Below are 12,643 nucleotides of genomic sequence, written 5' to 3'. Positions count from 1 at the left end.
ATATTATAGTATTCTGAATTTGACTTACTTTTACCAGTGAGTTTTATACTTTCATATGTTTTGTTTTACTAATTAGAATCCTTTTCTTTCAGCTTGAAGAACTCCCCTTAGCATTTCTTATAAGACGGATCTGGTGTGGATGAACCACCTCAGCTTTTGCTTTCCTGGAAAAGTCTTTATCTAGCCCTCATTTCTGAAGACCAGCTTTGCCAGGTACAGTATTGGTTGGAAGTTGTTTTCCTTCAGCATGTTGAGTATCATCCTACTCTCTCTTGGCCTGTAAGGTCTCTGCTGAGCAATCCACTGCTAGCCTTATTAGAATTCCCATACATATTATTTGCTTCTTTTCTTTAGCTGCTTTCAGGATGCTGTCCTTGTTCTTGATTTTCTTTTTTCAGATGAGGTCTCTCCAAGGTTGGTATTGAACTCCTGGGGTCAAGCAATCCTTCTGCCTCAGCTTCCCAAGTAGCTGGGATTATCAGCACACACATCCATGCCCAGCTTATCCTTGATTTTTGACAGTTTGATTATAATATGTCTTATTGTAGTTTTATTTTAATTTAACCTAATTGGAGAACGTTGACCTTTCTATACCTAGGTATTTATATCTTTCTCCGAATTTGGAAAGTTTTCTGCTATTATTTCTTTTCTTCTTTCTTTTCTTTTTTTTTTTTTTTGAGACACAGTGTCACTTTGTTGCCCAGGCTACAGTGCTGTGGCGTCAGCCTAGTTCACAGCAACCTCAGACTCCTGGGCTCAAGCAATCCTCCTGCCTCAACCTCCCGAGTAGCTGGGACTACAGGTGCACACCACCACACCTGGCTAATTTTTTTCTGTTTTTAGTAGAGACGGGGTCTTGCTCTCGCTCAGGCTGGTCTCGAACTCCTGACCTCAAGCAATCCTCCTGCTGAGGCCTCCCAGAGTGCTAGGATTACAGGTGTGATCCACCACACCTGGCCTCTGCTATTATTTAAGTAAGCCTTCTGTTCCTTTGTCTCTCTCTTCTCTTTCACAAAGTGTATAATTCAAAATTTTGCTCTTTTGATGCTATCCTGTAAATCCCATTAGCTTTCTTAATTCCTTTTCATTCTTTTTTCTTCTCTTATTGTTTATTTTGAAATAACCTGTCTTCAGGTTCACAGATTCTTGCTTCTGCTTGATCAGTTCTGCTGTTAATGCTATATATTCAATTTTTCATTTCATTAATTATGTTTTCCAGCTCCAGAATTTTTGTTTGATTTTTTTTCTTTTGTTTTCTTTCTTTTTTTTTAAGAGATGAAGTTTGCTCTGTTGCCCAGGCTGCAGTGCAGTGGCACAATCATAGCTCACTGCGTCTTCAAACTCCTGGGCTCAAGTGATCCTCCCACCTCAGCCTCCCAAGTAGCTGGGACTACAAGCATGCATCACCATGCCCAACTATTTGATTTTTTTTTTTTTTTTGAGACAGGGTGTCGCTTTGTTGCCCTGGCTAGAGTGAGTGCCGTAGCGTCAGCCTAGCTCACAGCAACCTCAAACTCCTGGGCTTAAGCAATCCTACTGCCTCAGCCTCCCGAGTAGCTGGGACTACAGGCATGTGCCACCATGCCCGGCTAATTTTTTCTATATATATTTTAGTTGGCCAGATAATTTCTTTCTATTTTTAGTAGAGACGGGGTCTCGCTCTTGCTCAGGCTGGTCTCGAACTCCTGACCTCGAGTGATCCACCCTCCTCGGCCTCCCAGAGTGCTAGAATTACAGGCGTGAGCCACCGCGCCCGGCCTGATTTTTTTTTTTTTTTTGAGACAGAGTCTCACTCTGTTGCCCAGGCTAGAGTGCCATGGCATAAGCCTAGCTCACAGCAACCTCAAACTCCTGGGCTCAAGCGATCCTACTGCCTCAGCCGCCCAAGTAGCTGGGACTATAGGCGTTCGCCACCACTCCCAGCTAATTTTTCTATGTGTATTTTAGCTGTCCATATAATTTCTTTCTATTTTTGGTAGAGACGGGGGTCTTGCTCTTGCTCAGGCTGGTCTCGAACTCCTGAGCTCAAACGATCCTCCTGCCTCGGCCTCACAGAGTGCTAGGTTACAGGCATGAGCCACCACGCCCGGCCTGATTTTTTTAATAATTTCAATTTCTCTGTTAAATTTCTCATTTTAGTCATTTATTTTTTTCTTGATATCATTGGATTGTTTCTTTGTGCTTTCTTGAAGTTTGCTGAGCTTTCTTAAAATAATTATTTTGAATTCTTTGTAAGCCAGTTCATAAATCTCCTCTTTGGGGTTGGTTACTAATGTTTTATTTTGTTCCTTTGTTGGTGTTGTGTTTCCCTGATTGTTTTTGATCCTTGTGGCTATGTATTGGTGTCTGCATATTTGAAGAAATAGAGACTTATTCTAGTCTTTGCAGACTGGCTTTGGGAAAGCCCTTCACCAGTCAGTCTGTCCAGAGATTCTGGCCCCAGCCATCTGGCATGGTCTGTGGGTGGGCTTGCTGATATAGTCCTCAGGCAGGCTAGTCTGGCTCCTGGGTCAGGAGGCGGGTGGACCTCATGTCTTGGGTCCACAGGGCTTGGCCTGGAGCCAGGTGAACCTAGCGATTGGTTATGTGGGGGGTGGGCCTGGAGCCCGAGTTCACAAGGGCATATTTGGATCCTGTATCCATGGGGGCTAGCCCCATGTCTAGGTCTACATGGTGCTGGGGAAGGCCTGGAGCTTGAATCCAGGGTGTCAAGCCTCAGTTCTGCATCCACAGGGCTGGCCTGGATTCTGGGTCTGCAGGGGTGGTCTCAGAGGCTTGGTGGCATGGGCGCCAGTTGTCTACTGGGATGGACCTGGACCCTGGGTCTGTGGGAGCTGGCCTGGTACTGACTTGGGCCCAGACACTAAGTATGCTAGGCAGGCCTAGAACCTAAAGCAGTGGGGTATTGTCCGGCTCTTGGGCAAACCTGGAGGCTCAGTCTGCAGGTACCAGCCTGAAGTCTTGGGCCATGGGTGCCTGCCCAGCACTGGGTTTTACTGGGGTAGGCCTGGTGTTGGGGTCTAAGGGAAAGTCCGCTGCTCATTTCCCTCTTCTTCCCTGAAGAAAGAGTATCTCTCTTCCTACTGTTCTGCCTGGGGTTGCAGGGGAGGTAACACAGGTAATATAAAACTGTCCTTCCTATCCTCTTCAATGTGTCTTTTCTTATTTCTGTGCCATACCCAGGTGCTGTAATCTGTCACCTGGTTTCCTTAGCCCTTGTGAAGTATTTTCGTGCATGGATAGTTGTTCAAATTGATGTTTCTGCGGGGGGACAAGCACTGGAAAGTCCTATTCTGCCATCTCGCTGACGTCTGGACTCCTAAGGTTTGTTGTTGTTTGGTTTTGTTTTTGTCGCTATTGTTGTAGTTATTTTTCTTGTTGCTGTTTATTTGTTTTGTGACCTTTCTGGACTAATTTGGTGGATTCTATATTCCCTGCATTATGTGGCCCCTGAGTTGTCTACTAGCCTTTTTCTTTTTTAAAAAAAGTTCTTCTGGCCGGGCGCGGTGGCTCACGCCTGTAATCCTAGCTCTGGGAGGCCGAGGCGGGTGGATCGCTCGAGGTCAGGAGTTCGAGACCAGCCTGAGCAAGAGTGAGACCCCGTCTCTACTAAAAATAGAAAGAAATTATCTGGCCAACTAAAAATATATATACAAAAAAATTAGCCGGGCATGGTGGCTCATGCCTGTAGTCCCAGCTACTCGGGAGGCTGAGGCAGTAGGATCGCTTAAGCCCAGGAGTCTGAGGTTGCTGTGAGCTAGGCTGATGCCACGGCACTCACTCTAGCCTGGGCAACAAAGTGAGACTCTGTCTCAAAAAAATAAAATAAAATAAAATAAATAAATAAATAAATAAAAATAAAAAAAGTTCTTCTTTTTATTTTTAAATCTGGGTTCCTAAGGGTCACACCTGGGTAAATATAATTTGCTGGTCAGCCAATAATACATGCCTTACCTATATGTCTTCCACCCTTTGCCAAGAGGATGTGTGTGAGAAAGCATGCCTTCAAACTCCAGCCAGGCAGAGCCTTAGCTTTCACTTTCTGCTTACACAGGGCCTCATAGTGACACAGAGGTAAGTGACTTGGGCCTTCTCCTTTCCAGGCTCTTTCCTGGGCATGCACATAGCCTTGAGTATGTGCACAGCCTTTTAGATCCCTAGGAATATGTCAGAGCTTTTCAACGTTCCCTGTGGTTGTCTTGTCTCATTCTCCAGGATTTCCTTTTAAATTTCCAAAGTGGTCAGATTTCTCTGTTGCCTGGAATTTGGTCACCTTTTGGATACTGCACCACTGAGCTGAGGAGGGGCAGGGAGGGAGATGGGAATAGCCACAAATAAAATATCATGGACTGTATTGTCTTGCCAAGCTTCAGTTAGTTTCTCTTGGATAGATGATTTTTACTTTATTCTGTGGCTTTGTTTACTTGCCAGTGTTCTAAAATGGTTGATTTTAGTTGGTTTGCCCATATTTTCATTGTTTTAGAGGGAAAATGAGTTCCCTGAAGTCCTTGCTCTGCCATTCCACCAGTCTTCTATTGCTCCTATTTAAAAAACTGTTTTTAACCCTCTTCATTCCCCATGCCCTTGCAGTTATGACTTTATTTCTTAATTCCCCTAACAGCAAAACTCTCCAGAAGAGTTATTCCTCACTTTCTTCTATTCTTTTGGTCACACAACATATGTTAGATATATGATAAAAGAATATATACATTATACACACACGTTATGAAGATAATAACACAATGAAATCCAGGAACTCACAACCCCACCCGAGAACATTAATGATAGCATCTACCCATTTTCTGTTCCGTTCCCCACCACCACCAAAATTACTACTCTCTTAAGTCTTGTGTTTAACATTCACTTGCTCTTTTTGATGTATGAGATCTTTTTCATGTTTGTGAGGATGTTTAACCAATACATTGTTTATTTGGCTTGGTTGTGAGCTTTGTAAAAATAGCATCATACTGTATGTGGTCTTCTGTGACTTACTTTTCTCACTCAGTGGTATGTTTTTAAGATTCACCTATGTTGTTGCATGTAGCTGTAGTTTGTTCAATATTGCTGTACAATATTTCCTTGCGTGATCATAAAATAAATTATCCATTTATCTGTTATTGGACATTTGGGTCATTTCCAGCTTTATTGCTCTTATGAACGGTGCTACTAGGAACATTCTTCTACATGCCACCTGGGACACGTACACACCCATTTTTCTAAAGTGTATACCCAGGAATAGAATTCTGGCTAACAGTACATGTGAAAGTCCAGCTTGAGGATTATGCCAAACTGTATTCTAAACTGATGGTACCAATTTACACTCCTTTCAGCAATGTATAAGAGATCCCATTGTTCCACACCCTCATACACTTTATATTGTCCCACTTCTTCATTTTTGTCATTATAGTGAGTGTAAAATGATAATTTCACTGTGGATTCATTAGCATTTTCCCAGTCATCAATGTGGTTGAGCATCTTTGCATGGTTCTTAGCCCCACATGTTTCCTCTTCTATGAAAGGACTATAATAATAATATCTGTTGCCCATTTAAAAATTTTTTACAATCATTTTTAATGGTTTGTAGAAGTTCTTTAACTATTTTGGATACTCATCATTTGTCAGTTGTATGTGGTGAATATCTTCTTCCAGTTGGAGCTTTTTTTCTTTATGGTGTCTTTACATGAGCAGAAATTCTTATTTTTAATTGAGTTGAACAAATTAATGTTTTCTCTATTATAGCTGGCAATTTTTTGTCTCATTTTCCCTAACCTACAGTCATAAACATATTCTTTATTTTCTCTAATAAAAGTTTAAAAGTTTACCTTTCACATTTAAGTCCTTAATCCAACTGGAATTGGGTTTTGTGTGGTATAAGGCAGGGAGCTGGTTCCACTGGTTTTCACGTAGCTATAGCATAATGATCTGAAGCTCCATCTCTGGAACATCGAAGTTCCATGTCTGTATAGGTCTGTTTGTGGGCTCCCTTTGCTACTGGCCAACTTTTTGTCCCTGAACCAGTACCATACCACCTGAATTACTTTACCCTCATTATAAATCTTGATATTTGATAAAGCAAAACCTTCCCATCTTATTTTTCTTCAAGAGTATCATGTATTCTTGGCCTTTTGTTTTTTGAGATACATTGCAGAATCAGCTTGTCATGTTCTATAAAAATTTTGGAATTGCAATGACTCTATAGATCAGTTTGAAGAAGTGATACATTTATGGTATTGAGTCTTCCTACCTATGAACATGATATATCCCTCAATAAATTATTGAATGTCCTTTGGCAGAGCATTATAATTTTCTGCATAAGGTCTTGCATATCTTGTGTTAGATTTGTTTCTTGATACTTTATTGGTTTGCTGGTATTATAAATGGGATCTTTTAATTTAATGTGTTTTTATCTCTTTTACAGGTATGTAGAAATGAAGTTGGTTTTAGTATATTAGTATTATAACCATTTGCCTTATTAAACTTACTATTTTTAAGCAAGCTTTTTATTTTGGAATAATTTTAGATTTACAGAAAAGTTAGTAAAGAGATAGTACAGAGAGTTCCTGTATATTCCTCACCATAGTACGCTTATCAAACTAAGAAAGCAACATTGTTTTATTACTATTAACTAAGTGTCAGACTTTACACGGATTTATCAGTTTTCCCACTAATGTCCTTTTTCTGTTCTAGGATCCAATTCAAAATACCATATTGCATTTAGTTGTCATGTCTCCTTAGTGTCCTCTGGTCTATGACATTTTCTCAGTCTGCCCTCTTTTTTTATCACCTTAACAGTTTTGAGAAATACTGTAGAATGTCCCTCTATTTATATTTGTCTAAAGTTTTTCTCATAATTAGACTGGCATTGTTTCTGGAAAGAACACCGAGTTTAAATGCCTTTCTCATCACATCATCTCTGGGGGCACATGGTACCCACATGATGTACCCGGTGATGTAAACCTTCATCCCTTGGTTAAGGTGGTGTTTGTCAGGTTTCTCCAGTGGAAAGTTGCTCTTTTTCCCTTTTCATACTCTGTGCTTTGGAAGACTCTAGCCCACCCTCAAGGAGAGGGGGAGGAATTAAGCTACAGCTCCCGGAAGAGTGTGTATATATATATTATTCGAAACTCTTCTGTAAAGAAGATTTGGCTCTTATACTTTATTTATTTATTATTTATTCAGTCACTTGTTTAGATCAGCATGAGCTCCTGTATATTAATTTAATAATTTGTGTTATAAATCCAATGCTGTGTTCTTTGTTTTGTTGGTCAAATTGTTCCAGCTTTGGCCACTGGGGGCTCTTTCAGGTTGGTGCCTGGGTCCCTTTGCCACACTCCCATCGTTTGTTTTTGAGCACTTCTTTACTTTCTAGCACTGTAAAATGCTCCAGATTCATCTTGTATTTTCCTGCCCTAGGCCTAGAATCAGCCATTTCTCCAAGGAGCCCTGGTTCCTTTTAAGTTGTCTGTATATCCTATGTTTTCTATATTGACAACCGTATCATCTACAAATAAAGATAGTTTTGTTTTTTCCTTTCCAATCTTTATGCCTTTAACTTATTTCTCTTGCCTTACTGAGACGGCCAGGACATCCAGTACAGTGTTGAATAGCAAAGGTGATAGTGGGCATCTGTGTCTTGTTGTGTCTTTTAGAGGCAACACTGCTAACTTTTCCCCGTTAAGAATGATACTGTATTTGTTATAGATTTCTACAGGTTTTCTCAGGTTAAGCAAGTTCCACCCTATTACTCTATGCTAAGACGTTTCTATTATTTTTTTAAACCATGAAAGGGTATTGAATTTTGTATCAGATGCCTTTTCTATTTCTGAGGATGATTGTATCTTTTTTTTCCTCCAATAATCTGATAATGTGGTAAATGACACAGATTTCCTTCATATTAGACCACCTTTGCATTTCTTGTGTAAACACAATTTGGTCATGGTCTTTTATTTTTTATGGAGTGTTGGATTTGGGTTGGTAATATTTTGTTTAGGATCTTTGCATCTGTGTCCATGAATGAAATTGGTCTTTAATTTTTCTTTCTTATCCTGTCCTTATTTGCTTTTGGCATTAAGGTTCTGCTGGTATCATAGAATGGGTCAGAGAGTATTCCCTCTTTTACAAAATTCTGGAAGATGCCATATGACTTTGGAATGATCTGTTTGGTAGATCTCTCCTGTAAAACCATCTTGGTCTGGTGTTTTCCTTTATAATATTGAGTTAATATTAAACTTCTAAATCAAAATCTTTTTAGAATTTTAAATGAGAAACTTGAAATTTGCTTCCATAGCATATTTATTTTATATAAGGTTTTATACTTGAAATAGCTACACACAAATCCTAACCAAGACTTTTTAATGCTGTGTTCTTCAAATTCTTAACAATCACCATCAATAAAAATCTTTCTTTGTATAAGTAAGTAATAAAATATTGAAACTAATTTTTAAATTGTTCAAAAATGTTTAACAATTGAAATTATATCTAACAACTTTTTGTTTCACTGACAAATATATTGTTAAAATTTCTTGTGATAATGTGAGTAGATTTCAAATCCAGTTGAACGCTTTCATTATTAACTATTTCAAAATAATGATGAAGCTCTTATTTGCAGAACATACATCATTATTAGAACCATCACCCTGCAGCTAGCTTGGACACCATTAAAAGGGTTCATCAGCTACAAACGGATAGAAGTATCTGATATTCGTGAAGACGGAGTTTCGGGGCTTCTACCTGGAGCTAGATCCTCCAGAAGCCCCTGCTTGGCCTACCTGCACCCAGCCCCATCCCAACCAGTCACAACTTGAGCCGTGTGTGGTATTTCTTGGAAACTGGAACACTGACTCCTCCAGCAGGTCCACAGGCCCCTTGTCCTCAATAAGCAGAAGACTACAGAAGCTGTCTACTGAAGAGACTGTCCAAGTGATAGAGCACCTCTTGGCCCTCTTGGCTTAGCACATTTACAGAGCAGTAACTGAGCGCTGGATGCTACTTATTTGTGCTCACCACCTGCAGGGACTGTAGAGGGATTTGTCAGACCTCACTTTACTAAGGGCTACCCTCTGAGGATCTCTAGAGAAGGCTGCCCCTAGAGAGAGGTGGCCTGCCTAGGGTCTCCACTGCCTCAGGTCCTACCTGGACACCTCTAGGGCTAAGAGGATCAAACCTCTTCACTTACCTGTAATCCTCATACTAACTGGAATACTCTGCCTATTTTTTGTTTGTTTGTTCTTTTGGTGGGAAGAGTTTTAACTACCACTTCAATCCCTTTAATAGTTATAGGACTATTGAGGATTTCTTTTTCTTCTTGAGTTTTCAGTAAGATATGGTTTTCTAGGAATTGGTCCATTTTGTCTACGTTTTCAAATTCATTGGCATAAAGTTTCCTTATTTTTTTATTCTCTGGTGTGTATAATCTGTAGCTATGTCTCCTTTTTCATTGGTGATATTGGTTATTTGTGCCTTCTCACTTTTTTTCTTGATCAATCTCTCCAGAGGTTTGTCTATTTTATTGGTCTTTTCAAAGAACCAACTTTTGGCTTTGTTGCTCCTCTCTATTGTGTCTTTGTTTTCTATTTCTTTAATTTCTGCTCTTATCTTTTTTGATCTCCTTCCTTCCACATTTTTTGGGTTTATTCTATTGTTCTTTTTCTAAATTTCTTAAATTGGACATCGAGCTCATTAATTTTCAGTCTTGCTTGTTTTCTAATTTGTGCATTTAAGGATATGAATTTCCCTCTAAATACTGCTTTTCTACAAGTTCAGCTATGCAGTATTTTCATTATTGTTCAGTTTCAAGTACTTCAACATTTCCATCATGGTTACTTCTTTGACTTGTGAGTTATGTAGAAATGTGTTTTTAAATTTCCAAATGTTTGGGGATTTTAAAATTTATCTCTTTGTTATTAAAATCTATCTTAATTGTATTATGGTCTGAGGATGTGGTCTGTGTGATAACAACTCTTTGAAATTTATTTATACTTGTTTTATGGCTTAGTATGTGATCAATATTTTGAATGCTTCCCATGTGCTTTATAAGAATAAGTTATAATAATATGTGTTCTCTAATTGTTGAGTACAAAGTTCTACATGTCTATTATCAAGTTTGTTAACTGTGTTGTTAAAATTTATTTATTTATACTGACTTCTTTTTGTTATGATCTACCAATAATTGAAAGAAGTGTGTTAATAGTCAACTATGGTAGTGGATTTGTCAATTTCTCCTTTTAATTCTATTTCTTTTTTTTTTTTTTTGCTTTATATATTTTGAGGGTATTTTATTAGGAATATCCAAATTAAGCATTGTTATATATTCCTAGTAAACATGTAACGACCTTCTCTATTACTGATAATGCAATTTTCCTTGAAAATTTTCCTTATTGTTTCTTGTATTAATATAGTAATGCAAGTCTTTCTTGTTAGGATTTGTGTGGTATATAATTGTCCATCCTTTTACTTTTGAGCATTTTCATGCCTTTATTCTTTAATTATATCTCTTAGAAACAACATGTAGCTGTTAAAAATCTAATCTGATGTTCTTTTAATTGGCAAATTTAGTCTGTTTACATTTACTGTGATATATTTGGATTTGTTTCTACCATATTTTTTCATTTCTATTTTCCACCACCACCTTTATATGCTTCATTTTCTCTTTTCTCACCTGCTTTTTTAGTTTTGGGATTTGTTTTCTTATTTGATTTTTTCCTCCCTACTTTTGGATTTCTTTTTCTTTTCTTTCTGTGATTATCCCTCAAATATTTCTATGTATGTTTAACTTATACAGCCTAAAGTTAAGCAGTATTTTAACCCCCCTCTTGAAGAATTCAGGAAGCTTAGAAACGTCAACTCTAGTCATTTCTCTCATGACCACATAGTATTGTTTTCAGATATGTCAGTTTCTTCCTGTTTTTTTCTAACCTCACAATTATACACCATTATCAGTATTATTTTATATAGACAGTGTTTGGACTAAAATGCATACATTCTTTTATCTCAGACCATCCTTCTAGGACCATTTCCTTTCATTATGAATATAGTGTTTAAATGTTCTTTTAGCATACATCTCTTGGTGTTAAATTCTCCCAGTCTTTGTTATATGTAAACGTCTCTATTATACCCTCATTCTTAAAACACAGTTTGTTACAGATATTTTCACTCAACACTTAGAATTTATGATTCCATTCTCTTTTGGCTTTGAGAAGTCTGCTTTATTGCTGTTAAGAAGTCTGCTATCAGAGTAATTGTTGGTTTGTTGTTGTGTGTGTGTGTGTTTTTTTTTACTGGAATGTGCAAGGGATCATGCAGTTTTATTCTAACATGTTTAGGCATGTATTTCTTTTTTATTTATTCTACTTTGGAAATGTGCTTCATGGCTCAGTGGATTCATGGTTTTCAAATTTTCTGAAAAATTCTCAACCATTATCTCTTCAAATATTGCCTTTCTTTCATTTTTTCTTTCTCAGAATACAGTTAGTCATATTTTGGACCTCCTCATTCTATCTTCCATATCTCATAAGATCTCTGATATTTTATATCTCCTTGTCTTTCTGCATTTCATTCTAGGTAATTTCTTCAGATACATCTTTCAGCTTACTGATTTTTCAGCCATGTCTAATCTGCTCTTTAATCTGTCCATTGAGTTTTTAATTTCAAAAATTGTATTTTCCATTTGTACGAGCCTCATATATTTTACTTTCTAATCTGCTTAGTCATCCCTAATAGTCTCTTGTTGCTTGGTCATCTTTGTGATTACATCTATTCTTTAAACATTTTATACAATTTTTGTTCAACCAGTGGTCACTGTTTGCATGAGTATGACATTGTAAATCTTGTTCACATCTAAACCATATGGTACATACTAATTACATATCCTTCCTTGAATAACTTTTTGTTTTCCTAGGAGCTAATAATTATCTGTTTTGTTTCTTGTTGCTTAGTGTTCTAGTACCTATTACTACTTATTCTCTGAAATTCTTTTTAAAATCCAAATCAGATCATGTCCTTCCTCTACTCAGACTACTCCCATGGCTCTCATTTCCCTCAGAACAAAAGCCAAAGCCCTCACCATGGCCCATAAGTTCCTACCTAATCTGGTTCCCTTTACCTCTCTGACCTCATCTTCTACCACTCTCTCTATCACTCACGTGTCTCCAACCACACTGGCCTCCTTGCTGTTCTCCAAGCATGCTAAGTCCCCTCCCTATTCAGGGCCTTTGTATTTGCTCCTCACTGAAGAACACCCTTCCTCCCAAATAATCTGATGATGTTCCCTCGTACTTCCGGTATGCTCAAATGTCGTCTCCCTAGAGAAGTATTTCCTGATCAGTATATCTAAGATAGCCCCACTTCACCTGCATTTTCTATCCCTTTCTTCTACTTTATGTGTTATGTTTTTCTACAAAGCACTGATCACACCTGATATATTTTATATTTCCTTATTGTGGTTAGCGTTTGTCTCTCCCCAGTAGACTGTAAGCTCCACAAAGCAGGGACTTCTGTTTTGTTCACTGCTGTATCCCCAGTGCCAAAAAGAACAGTGCATAGTAATATTTAGTAGTCAATAAATATTTGTGGAATAAACTTAATGAATGAATGAATGACTTAATTGATTAATGCAAAGGATAGAAAAAGAAATGCCTTGAGGAGT

General features: G+C 38.1%; 1 long non-coding RNA gene across 4 annotated transcripts in view; it reads left to right on the top strand.

Moving 5' to 3' along the window:
* The window catches only part of LOC123628042, a 43,637-nt gene that overhangs the window by 16,431 nt on the left and 14,563 nt on the right, over nucleotides 1–12,643 (top strand). For 3 of the 4 annotated variants that reach the window (XR_006731579.1, XR_006731578.1, XR_006731581.1), the window contains exons 4-5: nucleotides 93–213; nucleotides 3,184–3,324. This is a non-coding gene — a long non-coding RNA (uncharacterized LOC123628042). Of the gene's footprint in view, nucleotides 1–92; nucleotides 214–3,183; nucleotides 3,325–8,608; nucleotides 8,645–12,643 lie in introns of those variants that run through there. The other variant, XR_006731580.1, reaches the window with a different exon arrangement.

The sequence above is a fragment of the Lemur catta genome, chromosome X, assembly GCF_020740605.2.
Source record: "Lemur catta isolate mLemCat1 chromosome X, mLemCat1.pri, whole genome shotgun sequence".
Lineage (NCBI taxonomy): Eukaryota > Metazoa > Chordata > Mammalia > Primates > Lemuridae > Lemur > Lemur catta.
Note: the sequence above shows the minus strand (reverse complement) of the source record. Positions and strands in the feature narration are given on the sequence as shown.